This window comes from Castor canadensis, chromosome 19 (assembly GCF_047511655.1).
Source record: "Castor canadensis chromosome 19, mCasCan1.hap1v2, whole genome shotgun sequence".
Taxonomy (NCBI): Eukaryota; Metazoa; Chordata; class Mammalia; order Rodentia; family Castoridae; genus Castor; species Castor canadensis.
The window spans coordinates 36,494,454-36,505,606 of NC_133404.1; positions in this window are offsets into that span (position 1 = coordinate 36,494,454).

An 11,153-nucleotide genomic window follows, 5' to 3' on the forward strand; every position below is an offset into this window, starting at 1 on the left:
CTAGTGCTGTGAGATGAGAGTTCAGTTTGGGTTAGAGAAAGCTGGACCTCATGTAATTATTGGGCTTTTGGCCAAATAATTACTATCTGTCCAGGGGAACCCATGGTGGTGGGGAAAAGAGAATACCACAAAGCATTTGGAAACTAGCCAAGCAGTGACACAATTGGGCTTGGGGAAGAAATAAATGCAGAGGAGAGAAAGAGAAAAGTAATCTGAGACCTCCGACTGCAGTATATAAAAAATGACAAATTCAAACTTGGCAAGTAGAGGTGAAGAATCACGAGACTCCGCCCGAGGCTAGCTCGCCCCAGTAGGAGTTTAAGTTTGGGAGGAATTTCACACTCTCGTCTGTGGAACATTTCAGACGTATTAAGGGCTGCTTTGATGAGCTGGGGCTTCGCATAATATAAACGAAAAGGTAATGGGTACATGGACAACCGTGTGGATTCTTAATCTTGAGAGGATAGTAGGGTGGTCCCAAGAAGAGCGGACAAAGGACAAGTGGCAGATGGGGGCCGCTGGACGCAGGCTCCTTGCTGTGCAGTTATGACTGGTGTATGGAAGCTGCCATTGCAATGGGCTTTTGTGGGGTGTGCGAGGATCACCTCATTTCTTTTTCCAAGAAAAAGAAATTCCTCTCCTAGTCCAGTGCAGCCTAGCACCAAGCCTCTCTACACTTGAGAAGACAAAAGGAAGGGAGAGGAATTTGCATTTGAGAAAAGAAGTGTGAAAGGTCAAAAAATCCTCCTGCCTCTCACAAGAGCTCACCTGGCACATTTTCCTCCCAGCCCCTTGGCTTCTCTCCAGGGATCCTGGGGTTCCCTCCCTACCCTTCTGCCAGGCACCAACATCATCCATGTCACCTTTCATTCAGTGCCTGCCTGTCCTGTCCTCTCCTCCTCTCCCCCACCAGCCACCTGTTCCATGAGTCTTGCCACTTGGGCAGCCATTATTGAGTCTTGGTACTTCCCTCCCACCCACCTCATTCCTGTCCAGGCCCTCTGGCTGCTCATGGTCCTTGAACGCCCGTGCAGTTTTTTAACTGTCCTTTGGGCCTTCAGGAGCATCCTCCCATCTCCCGCCCCACTTCCTGGAGCTGCCCTAGGACCTCTCTCAGATACCCCTCTCAGGGAGATTTTGCTCAAGCACTCTTTGGTCCAGACACTCCTTTGGTTGCTAAATCTTCATGGGCTCCCTATTGCCAACAGATAAAGAACCCACACTCTTTAACTTAGCTTCGCAGACTCTCCACAGCCTGATTTTGGCTCCATCTTCCTCTTCCTCCACAGCCCTCTGTGTTTCTGTTTAACCCATCTCAAAAATTTTTACTGAACATGCTACATGCTTTCTGCTGCGCCTCTCCCCCCCAGAAAAATCCAACTCAAGTGACACTTTTGAGTGATGATGTCACCCAGGGTTGGCCAGGCTCCTTTGGGGTTTAAGATCTAGAGAATTCAGATGCAATTCTATTTTGCAACCTTTCCTTGAAGGCTGAGGTGTGTCATGTTGAGTATACAACACAATCAAACTCAATCACCTGGCTGGGGATGTTCTGGGGAGAACCCCCCACACCCCCCTTCCCCCTAACACACACAACACCACACACAAGGGTGCCTTAGGCATCCTTGCTTTTAGGTGGCCTTCCTGCCTCTTTGTCCCGGAATGGCTCATTTGTTCCAGGTCCAAGTTTGGTCTCTTATTCATACCTCCTCTACTCCCTCTTTTGCTAGTCCTTCTTTTGCCTCCCTTAATTACTCCTCCCACCCTTTCCCCCAACCAAAAAATGAAAAAGAAAATCCAAATTGCACCACTCATTGAGCACAGTCCGTATTAGGGACGCCCCCCAACCCTGCCCCAAGCAAATAGCACTCTTTCTCTAAGAAGGTGACAGCTGTTCAGACACTCCCCATTCACCTGTTTACACATCTGTAGCACTACCAGATCTTCCCTGGTCCAGCTTACCCCATGATGCCTAGGCTTTGGGCTGGCACAGACCAGAGCTTAAATTCCTTCCTCGTGCTGAGCCTGGGCCTTGCACTTGAGTGGCGGAGAGCCAGTGGCCAGTTTTGATGATGACAATGACAGGGACTTTGGGAATTATTTATTTATTTAGAGAGGAAGATGGGACTAGTCTTTATTATTAAGAGTATTCTGAAAGCACCAAATGGCCCAGGAACTCAGAAAGTCTCCTACAAAAGGAGGTGACAGAAGAGGAAAATGAGGCAAGATAAGGAGAGGGGCTCCCAGTATTCCTGAAGGAATGGAAAGTCTAGCACTGCAAGAAAAGCAGAAGGGAGCCCCAAGGCTGCCTAGGTCTCAGAAGAGAGGCTGTGATTTTATTCACTCCCCAGGAAAGTGGGGGCTAACTCCTATCCTGTACCAAGCACTGTTCTAGGAACTAAGAACACCCTTGACAGCAAAACGACACTTGGTTTCTGCCTGTGTGGGGTTTTTATGAAACCAGAGACCGACACTATGCAGCTAAAAATCCTGTGGTTATGCTGACAGCGCTCAGGGCTGATTTGGTGGCTGCCTCCTGTCCAGTGTGGACCACAAGCCCAGGGGTAGTCAGCCTTGAAACCAATTAGAAGAGACAGGAAGGGGTGTGTGTGGGACTAGGGAAGACCAGAGTGAGGCTCAGGAGAAAAGGTTAAGAGGTAGGAAGTGTTCTCAGTCCACCATAGGGAAAATGTTCCTAACAAAGACCCTACAGCTAATTTCCCAGTGTTGGAAACTCTCTTTCGCACAGGGCTGCCTGATTGTTAAGAGAGCCTTCTAGTTCCTTGCAAAGGAAAATATGGAAGAGGTTGATCAGTTTTAATGGTTCTACTTCAGATTTTTTATTGACCTCACTTAGCAAGAAGGAGCGTCCAGCATAGACAGGGTCTGTGGAGAACCTGCAGCAGGATCCAGGTCCATCCCAGAAAAGTGGACAGTGAGGGCTAACTGAAGATTGAGGAGAGAACAGGTTTCTTTCTGCCCGCTATGGACCAGACATTGCAGGTCATTGTGGGACGACTTCCATGAATGGTTTTTTCCTTTTATAGGTGGGGGTGAGCTGCCGAGAATTCCTGGTGAGGAAGGACTTAAAGGCAGCTCTTTCTTTGCAGAACTAAGAAAGGCCTGGGATGATGTTATCCAGACATTTCTCTGCTTCTGACAAGATACCTGCAGGCTGGTACTACCAGACGGGAGTCACCATCATCCAAGGTCAACACCTGAGGTTCTCTGGATCAACCCTCTGACATAACGCTGAGGTGTAAGTCTGGAGAGGGTTGATTTAGCTCTGATTCACCCTTATTCTGAGACTATAAACCACTTTGGGGGAGGTGGGATCTGAGTTGTGACTTTAGAAGCCCCTGGGAAAACTCAACTCCATTCCTAAGCAATCCATCCTGCACTCACCTGTGCCCTCAAGGCAAAAGCAGCTTTGAGAACTGACTTTCCTGTTCTGGGTTCTCTATGATTACATTTTACAACCACTTCCTTATTATTTTCTTATCGCTTTGATCTCTTTGATGCCTTTAAGAAGATTTTTTTTTTTCAATATCTCACCCTTCTTTCATAATTGACCCCAGAGGATGGTTTCAGTGGCCTCTTGGGGGCAGTTCCAAAAGCAGAAAGAAATCTTAGCAACTTCTCTCAGCCCTTCCTGGCTTGAGATTTCTCCCTCCACCTTCAGGGACGGACAGACTGGGAAAGTGGAAGAGCAGAGCTTAGGGGAGAGGGCAGATGAGAAGCTCAGTAAGTAGGCTATGGTGATGTAAGAGTGGAGGCTCGTGCCTCGAGGTCACCCATGAAAGTCTCCAGAGCTGGTGCCTTCATTCACCTGCTGCGGGGTCTACATTTCCCAAAGGGGCCTTGCAATGAAGAAAGAAAGAGTCATAGGTGCTGAAGGGGCCTGCTGACCCCAGCCCACCACCGAGGAGGGATCCAGTTCCAAGCAGGTGAGTCTGCAGACCCTGAGATTGGGCTCTTGTCTGTTATGAAAGATTTCCTTGGCCTTGGACTTTTATCAGTTTTGGATGCCAAGGAAAACCAGGCTTCTGAGCTTGCAAAGGTTGGATGGGGTTCTTGTGCCTCCTCTGGTCCTCTAATGGCTCCTGGTAAAGCATGCCCTTTGGAAAGGAACCAGCTGGCCTTTTTTGGGAGAACGGTCCTGGGCAGCTTAGGTAGCATGGGTCCTTCTTTACCTTTATAGTCTCATCAGTTAACTTTCCATTTGTAAGAAATGGATCTATCTACTCATTCATTCATTCATTTCACAAATATTTACTGAGCACCTCCTATGTGCCAAGTCTATGTTGGGTATCAGAGACACACACCAACCTACGAAACAGACTAAATAAATAAATAAATAAAAGGCCTTCCCATGTCACTTTCCCACTCTCTGGCCAGATTTCCTGAATGAGTATACATTTAGGAATTCTCCTCTCTCCTAAGTCCTTCTGGCAGGGTTTCATTCTCCTTGAACCCAACTGTCTCCTGCCCCCACACCCACATTTACTTGTTCTTATACAAGAATGATTCTCTCTAGAACTCTGATTGGTCAACAGCCCAGGATGCATAGACTTCTTTTAGTTTCTGACTAGCCTTTCTGGGGTGGGCAGCAACTTCTGCTGAGTTTGTACTTGTTGGGGAGGGCAGGCTGCTGAGGTCAGTGTCAGGAACCATGAGGTTTTCATCAAATGAGAACCAAAGGACGAGCAAAAGGTCAAATACTGTGTAGGGTGGGAGAGATGACCAGTAGAATAGAGGCAGCCTGGCTGATTGCCTGGACAGCCCAGACATCAGCTAAGAGGGTTCAGCACAAGTTCATTTTGCTGAACCTGAGACCAGCTAATGACACAGCTGGGGCTTGGACGTCTGACTTCACAAGAGTACAAAGGATGAAAAAGACTTGATCCAGTCATTTAACGTCTGGTTGCATTCATTTGCATATTCTTTCTATTACATGGATTAAGAAGTGGGATGTATAACATTATTTGCATGATTGCAATTTAGCATTTCTCAAAATATCTAAGAGTTTCATTACGACATGTGTGTCACCGGTGAGGCTGCTGTGGAGGACGGCTGGGGTCCGAGAGGTGGGACCCTCCTGCCCGTCTTGTGGAGGAGAGTCTCCCCATCCCCTGCAGCTCTGAGATCAACTTATCATCAGCGCTCCAGGCCACAGATCTTCAGAAGGCCAAAGCATACCCCTCCATTCCTGCCCACTTCTGGAGAGTGGCTTCTCACTGTCCTGTGACCTCAAGCTTCCATTAATCTATCAATTAATTCCTGCTGTCTTATGAGAATCCGGAAATGCGGCCCCTCACCCTTTTCCCCAGGACTCCAATCACACCAAACACTGCTTGGGCTCTTTTGATAACCTCCTCCTACTTCTGCTCCAACGGGGGTGTCACACTGTGCCATAGACAATCTTAAGAAATGTCTCAAGTGCTCTGCCCCTTCAGTCATCACTTCTCCCTTCCTCCCCCTCCTGTCGGGAGGTGAACTTCCTCCATAAGGTAGAACAATATGATTCTCTGCGTATCAGGATAACGATTAGAACTTGGGAAGTGAAGGTCCTACTTCCTCAAGTCTAGAACATATATATATATTTTTTTCCAAGAATGCACTATCCCTGTGTCTAATCACCAGCTAAGCCTGGCTGTGGGCCCACAACCCTGACAAGGTTGGGACACGATCATCTCCCCCGCCCCAGAAGACCTGCCTCAGGTCCGGTGAAGCTCCTATGTCCCAGAGTTAAGGGACGGGGTGATCCCAGGCTCTAACTGAGGCAGAATGTCTTCTGCTAGACGAGATCACAGTTCCTGAATCTTGAGAAGCATGCTTCTCCTCCTGCCACCAGGAATAAAGCAGTTAAGGAGGGTCCCTCCAGGGGGGACCATTTTAATGGGAATGTGCAACATGACAGCACATACTTCAGTTGGGTTTTAAAACCGTGGCATTGGACACAACCTGGAGGGTGGACGAGGCCACCGGTGGTGGCTGACCGAGAGGCAGCTTCTTCCCCTAGATCATATACCATCACCCTCTCTTCACCCCAACCCCCAAGAATTTCTGTCGTCCTGATCACACTGGGATATAACAGTAGTTTCTTTCTGGGGGTTGGAAGAAAAGGAACATGGATAATTCCAGAATCCCTTAGTTTTTCCTTTCTCATGCACCAGAAGAGTATTACGTATTTTCCAAGAAGTCTAGCAGGGAAGAACCTATTTGGTTACTGTTCTTGATTTGCTTTTTTGGAGCTCAATAAAGAGTACTATTGTTTCTAGGGCATCACTTGAAACAACACTTGAAACATCAAGGCCACCATGAGGCTGGGTATCCTTAAACTCCGCTCTGAGCTCAGCAACACTGTTAACAACTTCAGTCAGAATCAAACAAGAGGCACCCGGAACTGAGACACAGATGAAGCAAGCAGGAAGAAAGGACAGCATCAGGTAATAAACTGGTGAATTCATGATGGCAAGGGCTGGGCTCATCTTCAGTTTTGCAGCCAGTTTCCCTTCAAGTAGTTGGGTCCACCTGGGAGTATCTCAGGAGCTATTTGTTGAACTGAATGGTCCTCCGATATCTCCCAGAATGAAATTTCTTCATGTGCCTCACCACAGGTGCTATTCCAGGGGCAGAGGCTGAGGACACCTGGGGTGCTTGGAGGAATATCAAAGAGGAGAGGAAAACAAAGCCTTCCCTTCCAAGTGTGAAGAGGAATGGTCCCGGAGAGGTGGTAGCTGGGCATCAGCACTAGGAGTGCTGGGCAAGGGCAGACTGGGTGTGTGTGTGTGAAGAGGAACAAAAGTGGATAGATGATTGGGTCATGGGGAAATAGTGTTGACCTTGTTTCTAGACAAACACGATTCTGCAGACATCCCCATTATTCTCTTCAACCTTTTAGCCAGGAAGGCCAAAACCATGAGGAAATGAAGCCAGGGAGCCTCCGGTCCACTCTATGGGGCCTAGAAAGAGGGGCCTACTGTTCCCCAAGGAAAAGTCCGTTCAGGGCCCAGTGAGAAGGGCAGAATGACACTTGGGCACAGGAAGCAGATCCTCTGATGCCTGAAGAGAAGGGAAGGGAGAGTTGGAGGTTGAGTGTATAAGGTAAGTAAATAGCTAATGCATCTCTTGGGTGGGATTTCTACCATTTAACATTAAGGGCAGAACTCTTGACTGTCCTCTTGAATACTGGCCCTCATGGCGCCCATTCCTCCCAACCTGGAAACCTGGCTATCACCTTTGACCCCCAACACAACCAGTCAACAAATCATAACAAGCCATCTGCATTCTTGCACACCATCTCCTGACTGAACTCTCAGCCTCCAGGCTCAACCCTTCCAGTCCTTTCCACACAACCCCGACAGTCTATTCTCCCTGGCACCATTTAGAGTCCCAAATCTCCCAACGGCTTCCCAGTGTCCACAGATTAAAGTCCAAACTCTCTAACTTGGTGTGAAAGACCAGATCCTCAGCCTTTCCCTCCTCCTCCCATCCCCCCCCCACTTGCTTTGGACCTCCCTCTTTTGCAGCCACCTTCCAATCCCTTTCTAGAAGTTTCTGCAATTGTTTCTGAGCACTTACTGAGCATTCAAATCCACCCCCTCTTTTACCTACTTAGGAATGGTCTCCCCATTGCGAAAGTTGAATTTCACTTAGATTTCAACTTCAAATCCCCCCCAGCCCCCCCACCCCCCCACCCCCCGCCTCAGGCCAGGGTCTCCCCTGGCCTGGTATTCTTTAAGGTTCTTACAAACAGGCCTGTTTCCTCTGGCTGCCATGCACACTTCACTTGACTACCTTTGTGCGTCTTTCTCTCCAAAGACACTGTAAATTCCTTGTGGGCACGGATTATGTTTTATGGTCCTTTGAAGCCTCAGCTTTGAACAAAGGGCCTGAAGGTTGTGCTCACTGACTTGTGGGTTTTAAGAGTCTCCTGTGACCTCCCTCACCAGGAACAAGCTTAGGGGAGTCATAACAGGCAAGGGGATAGCTGTACTCACATCAAGTTTGAACTGGAGGGAGCCTGGATTGAGAGGAAGTGAGAAGACAAGAGAAGAGAGGGAAGAAGAGTGGGGAGATGGTCCCTTATGTTCTGGGGGAGGGGGAGCTCTCTGTACCCAACAACAGGGAATACCAGGAGGGCCCCAGCCCTGGAGTGATCTGAGCAGAAATTGCTATCACTGTGCACCAATCCCAGTGTTGAGGACACACTGAGGGCCGGACGATCACGCTTCATGATACTAGGACAGAAAGACTGGGACTGACATGGCAAGTACCACTCATTTGAGTGAGCATGACAAGCCAGCACAGAGAGCCCTCAGCATCCAGAGAGGAAGAGAGGAAAAGAATGTGGGTGCATGTGGGTGCATATTCTGTGTGAGCATCTAGACAGGCTTGGGATGGGCTGGCAGAAGCACCTTAGACCTCTCCCATTCTGCTCACCCAGGTGGCAGTTGGGAGGTAGGTAGGGAGGTCCAGAGGACTGCAAATTCCTCTGTCAAAACTAAAAGATTCTCTCAAGTGATTCCCAGGGTCTCAAATCTTTTTAAGCTAACACTTAATGTCATGTCAGATGCCCCCAAACCCTAGCCATTTGGGATGCGGGTGACAGCCCGCCTTTTTCTGGATTCTATGGTTAGAGTCGGTCCTTTGTTACGGAAAGGATTGTTTTTTGTGGGGGGCGAGGGGTGGTTTGTGGGATCTGAAGGATGAATCTTTTGCCTGGCAGGCAGGAGGGTTAGCTGAGCAAAGTCTGTATCCCAGGTCAGCCTGGGCTACAGTGTCAACCAGCCTGTGTCTGGGAGTCAGGGACAGTCCAGCTCCCAATTAGGAGCAGAACCTGACTCCCCCTTTCTTTTCCTTCTCTCTGCTTGCCCATTCTCTTCCCACCAGAGCTGCTATGGTCACCCTGTGCTCAGCCTCATAAACCCAACAATCACAAATGACCCGAGAGAAGAGTTGAACGGGGAGGACCAGGAATGAGATGGAGAAAAGATAGCCACAGGAGTTATGGCCTTGCCAAGCCTGCGCTCCGTCTCTGTGAGACTTTGCCAGTGCCCAAATCCCCTGCACAGTAGGGTCTTACAAAACCTCCTGAAGAGGGAAGAGTGGGACAGGAAAGGTGTCTCTTGGATCAACTCAGATTTGGAACTTTCCTCAGTATCCCTGAGAATAAAAAGGCTGCCAGCGGGACAGGGCCAAATCCAGCCTAACATTTTTCTACAGCAGTGTCTCACACTATGGGATGCAAACCATTAGTAGGTTGTGAAATCAATTCAGTGGTTTACAGCCAGCAGCATTGAGAAGTGATAGATTAAAAACAGAAACCTAAGGGTATCCCTTACGAAGCGGGTTACACCCTTTTTATTTCAGTTACATGTGTGTCTATTTATCTGTATACCCGTACCTGTGCTAGATCTAGGAATCCACACTGGAAAGTTATGAAGATTTTATTAAATTTACTTCTTACTGAAGTTTTGTAGTAAAAAAAAAAACAAATTGAAAAATATTGGGTTGGTAAGATGCTCAACTCTGGGTCCAGCTTGGCCCCAGAAGGTGCATCACTTAGTCCCTACGAGATCAGTCAGAACTGGCCGTGGTAAGGGCCTGCTTGGGAATCATAGACCCGAAAGCACTTGTGGGCCCCTCATGGGAGGACTCTAAATTCATTGCCTTGAACCTCACATTAGTTTCTAAGACACGCAGACTGGGAAAAGGCTGGTGGAACTTGGGAGGGCGGGATTATGTCGAGACAGAAGGGGAAAGCAGGAATTTGTCAACAGATCTCAGTGGCCTTCTGGGACATGGGTCAAGTTGGGCTCAGATGGTTGAGCGGGGCACGCACCCGCTCATTCAAAAAGTCTGAAATGCAGGATTCCCCGGAAGACTTGGAGTTGCTGGGAGGCTTGGTACCCTCTTCCTGACTGACCCCTTGCAGAGAGCCTAAGAGGACACCTGAGGCGCTGGCGTGATCGCCTCTGCTCCTTACAAGCTGCATTCGAGAAAGAGAAAACATGGCAAGACTTTTGCCATGGAGGGGGGCTCTACAAATCACGGAGGAGTAGAGCACAGCCTCCCGCATGCTAAGGGGGAGAGGAGAAAGAAGGCAGAGGTGGTGTGAACTAACCACAGGATGCTCTAGACAGTGCTTTGTGCCAGGGGCATTCGGCTGGGATGGCACACCGTTTGGGGCATCTCTGAATCAGGATTGGTAGTATTGCTACCCAGAGAGATGGCACATTTTACTACGGGAAAAATGATACACCATTTAGCACACAGGTTTGAATATACCACGAACTACTTTTGTCAAGAGGAGCAATTTTGGCACTAGGAAGAGAGAGGTCTCTTCCAATCAAAGGTGTCTGTGGTGTAGGCAGTGTGTAAACTATGCCAGGACAGGATTCTTTGCTTAACGGGAAGTTGTGGAGTTTGAAGTTTACATTAAGAGTCTATTGTTCTTTGCTTCTTTCAAAATCCCTTTCACTTCCCCACTGATTAGTGAGATTCCCCGTTTCCTTCCCTCTTCCCGTTCCTTTTTGCCCTTCCGTCCTTCCTCATCCAGGCCTACCCATATCTCTGGCACTCAGTACATCAGGAAGAGGATAGAAACGCTAACTGGACTAAGAGAAGGTGTGGGTGTTTGGTGCCAGCCTGGGGCTAACATGACTAGCTAGGGCTACTTCCCAGACTTGACCTTTGGTTAACTCACATTTGGGAATAACAACACGTGATTCCCCACACATAGCATTGCCACCATCTTTAAGGACACCCTTAAGTGGCAGGGGACTGGTCATTTCACAAACTAAGTCCACAGGTATGTGCAGGGTACGCCTTTCTTGGTCAACATTGTATCTAGGGTGAGGGGATCTGAGAAGGATGGAGACTGAAGCCTTTGGCCTCTAGGGAGAGCACAGAAACCTAGACACTGAAGAAAGGACAATTTGGGGAAGGAGGAGACCACACGCAAATGGTATTTCACTGCTATTTTTGCTCTGAAGTTGAAAATTTAAAATGGGAGTGCATTTTGTAGATTAAATGTGTCTGTGTTCTTGGGGGTTAAAATGTGCTCAGCTTGGAGAAAATAACCTTACCAGAAGCTTTAAACATTCAGTGAGACCTTGAGTGCACTAATCTTCCCGGGAAGGCTGAGA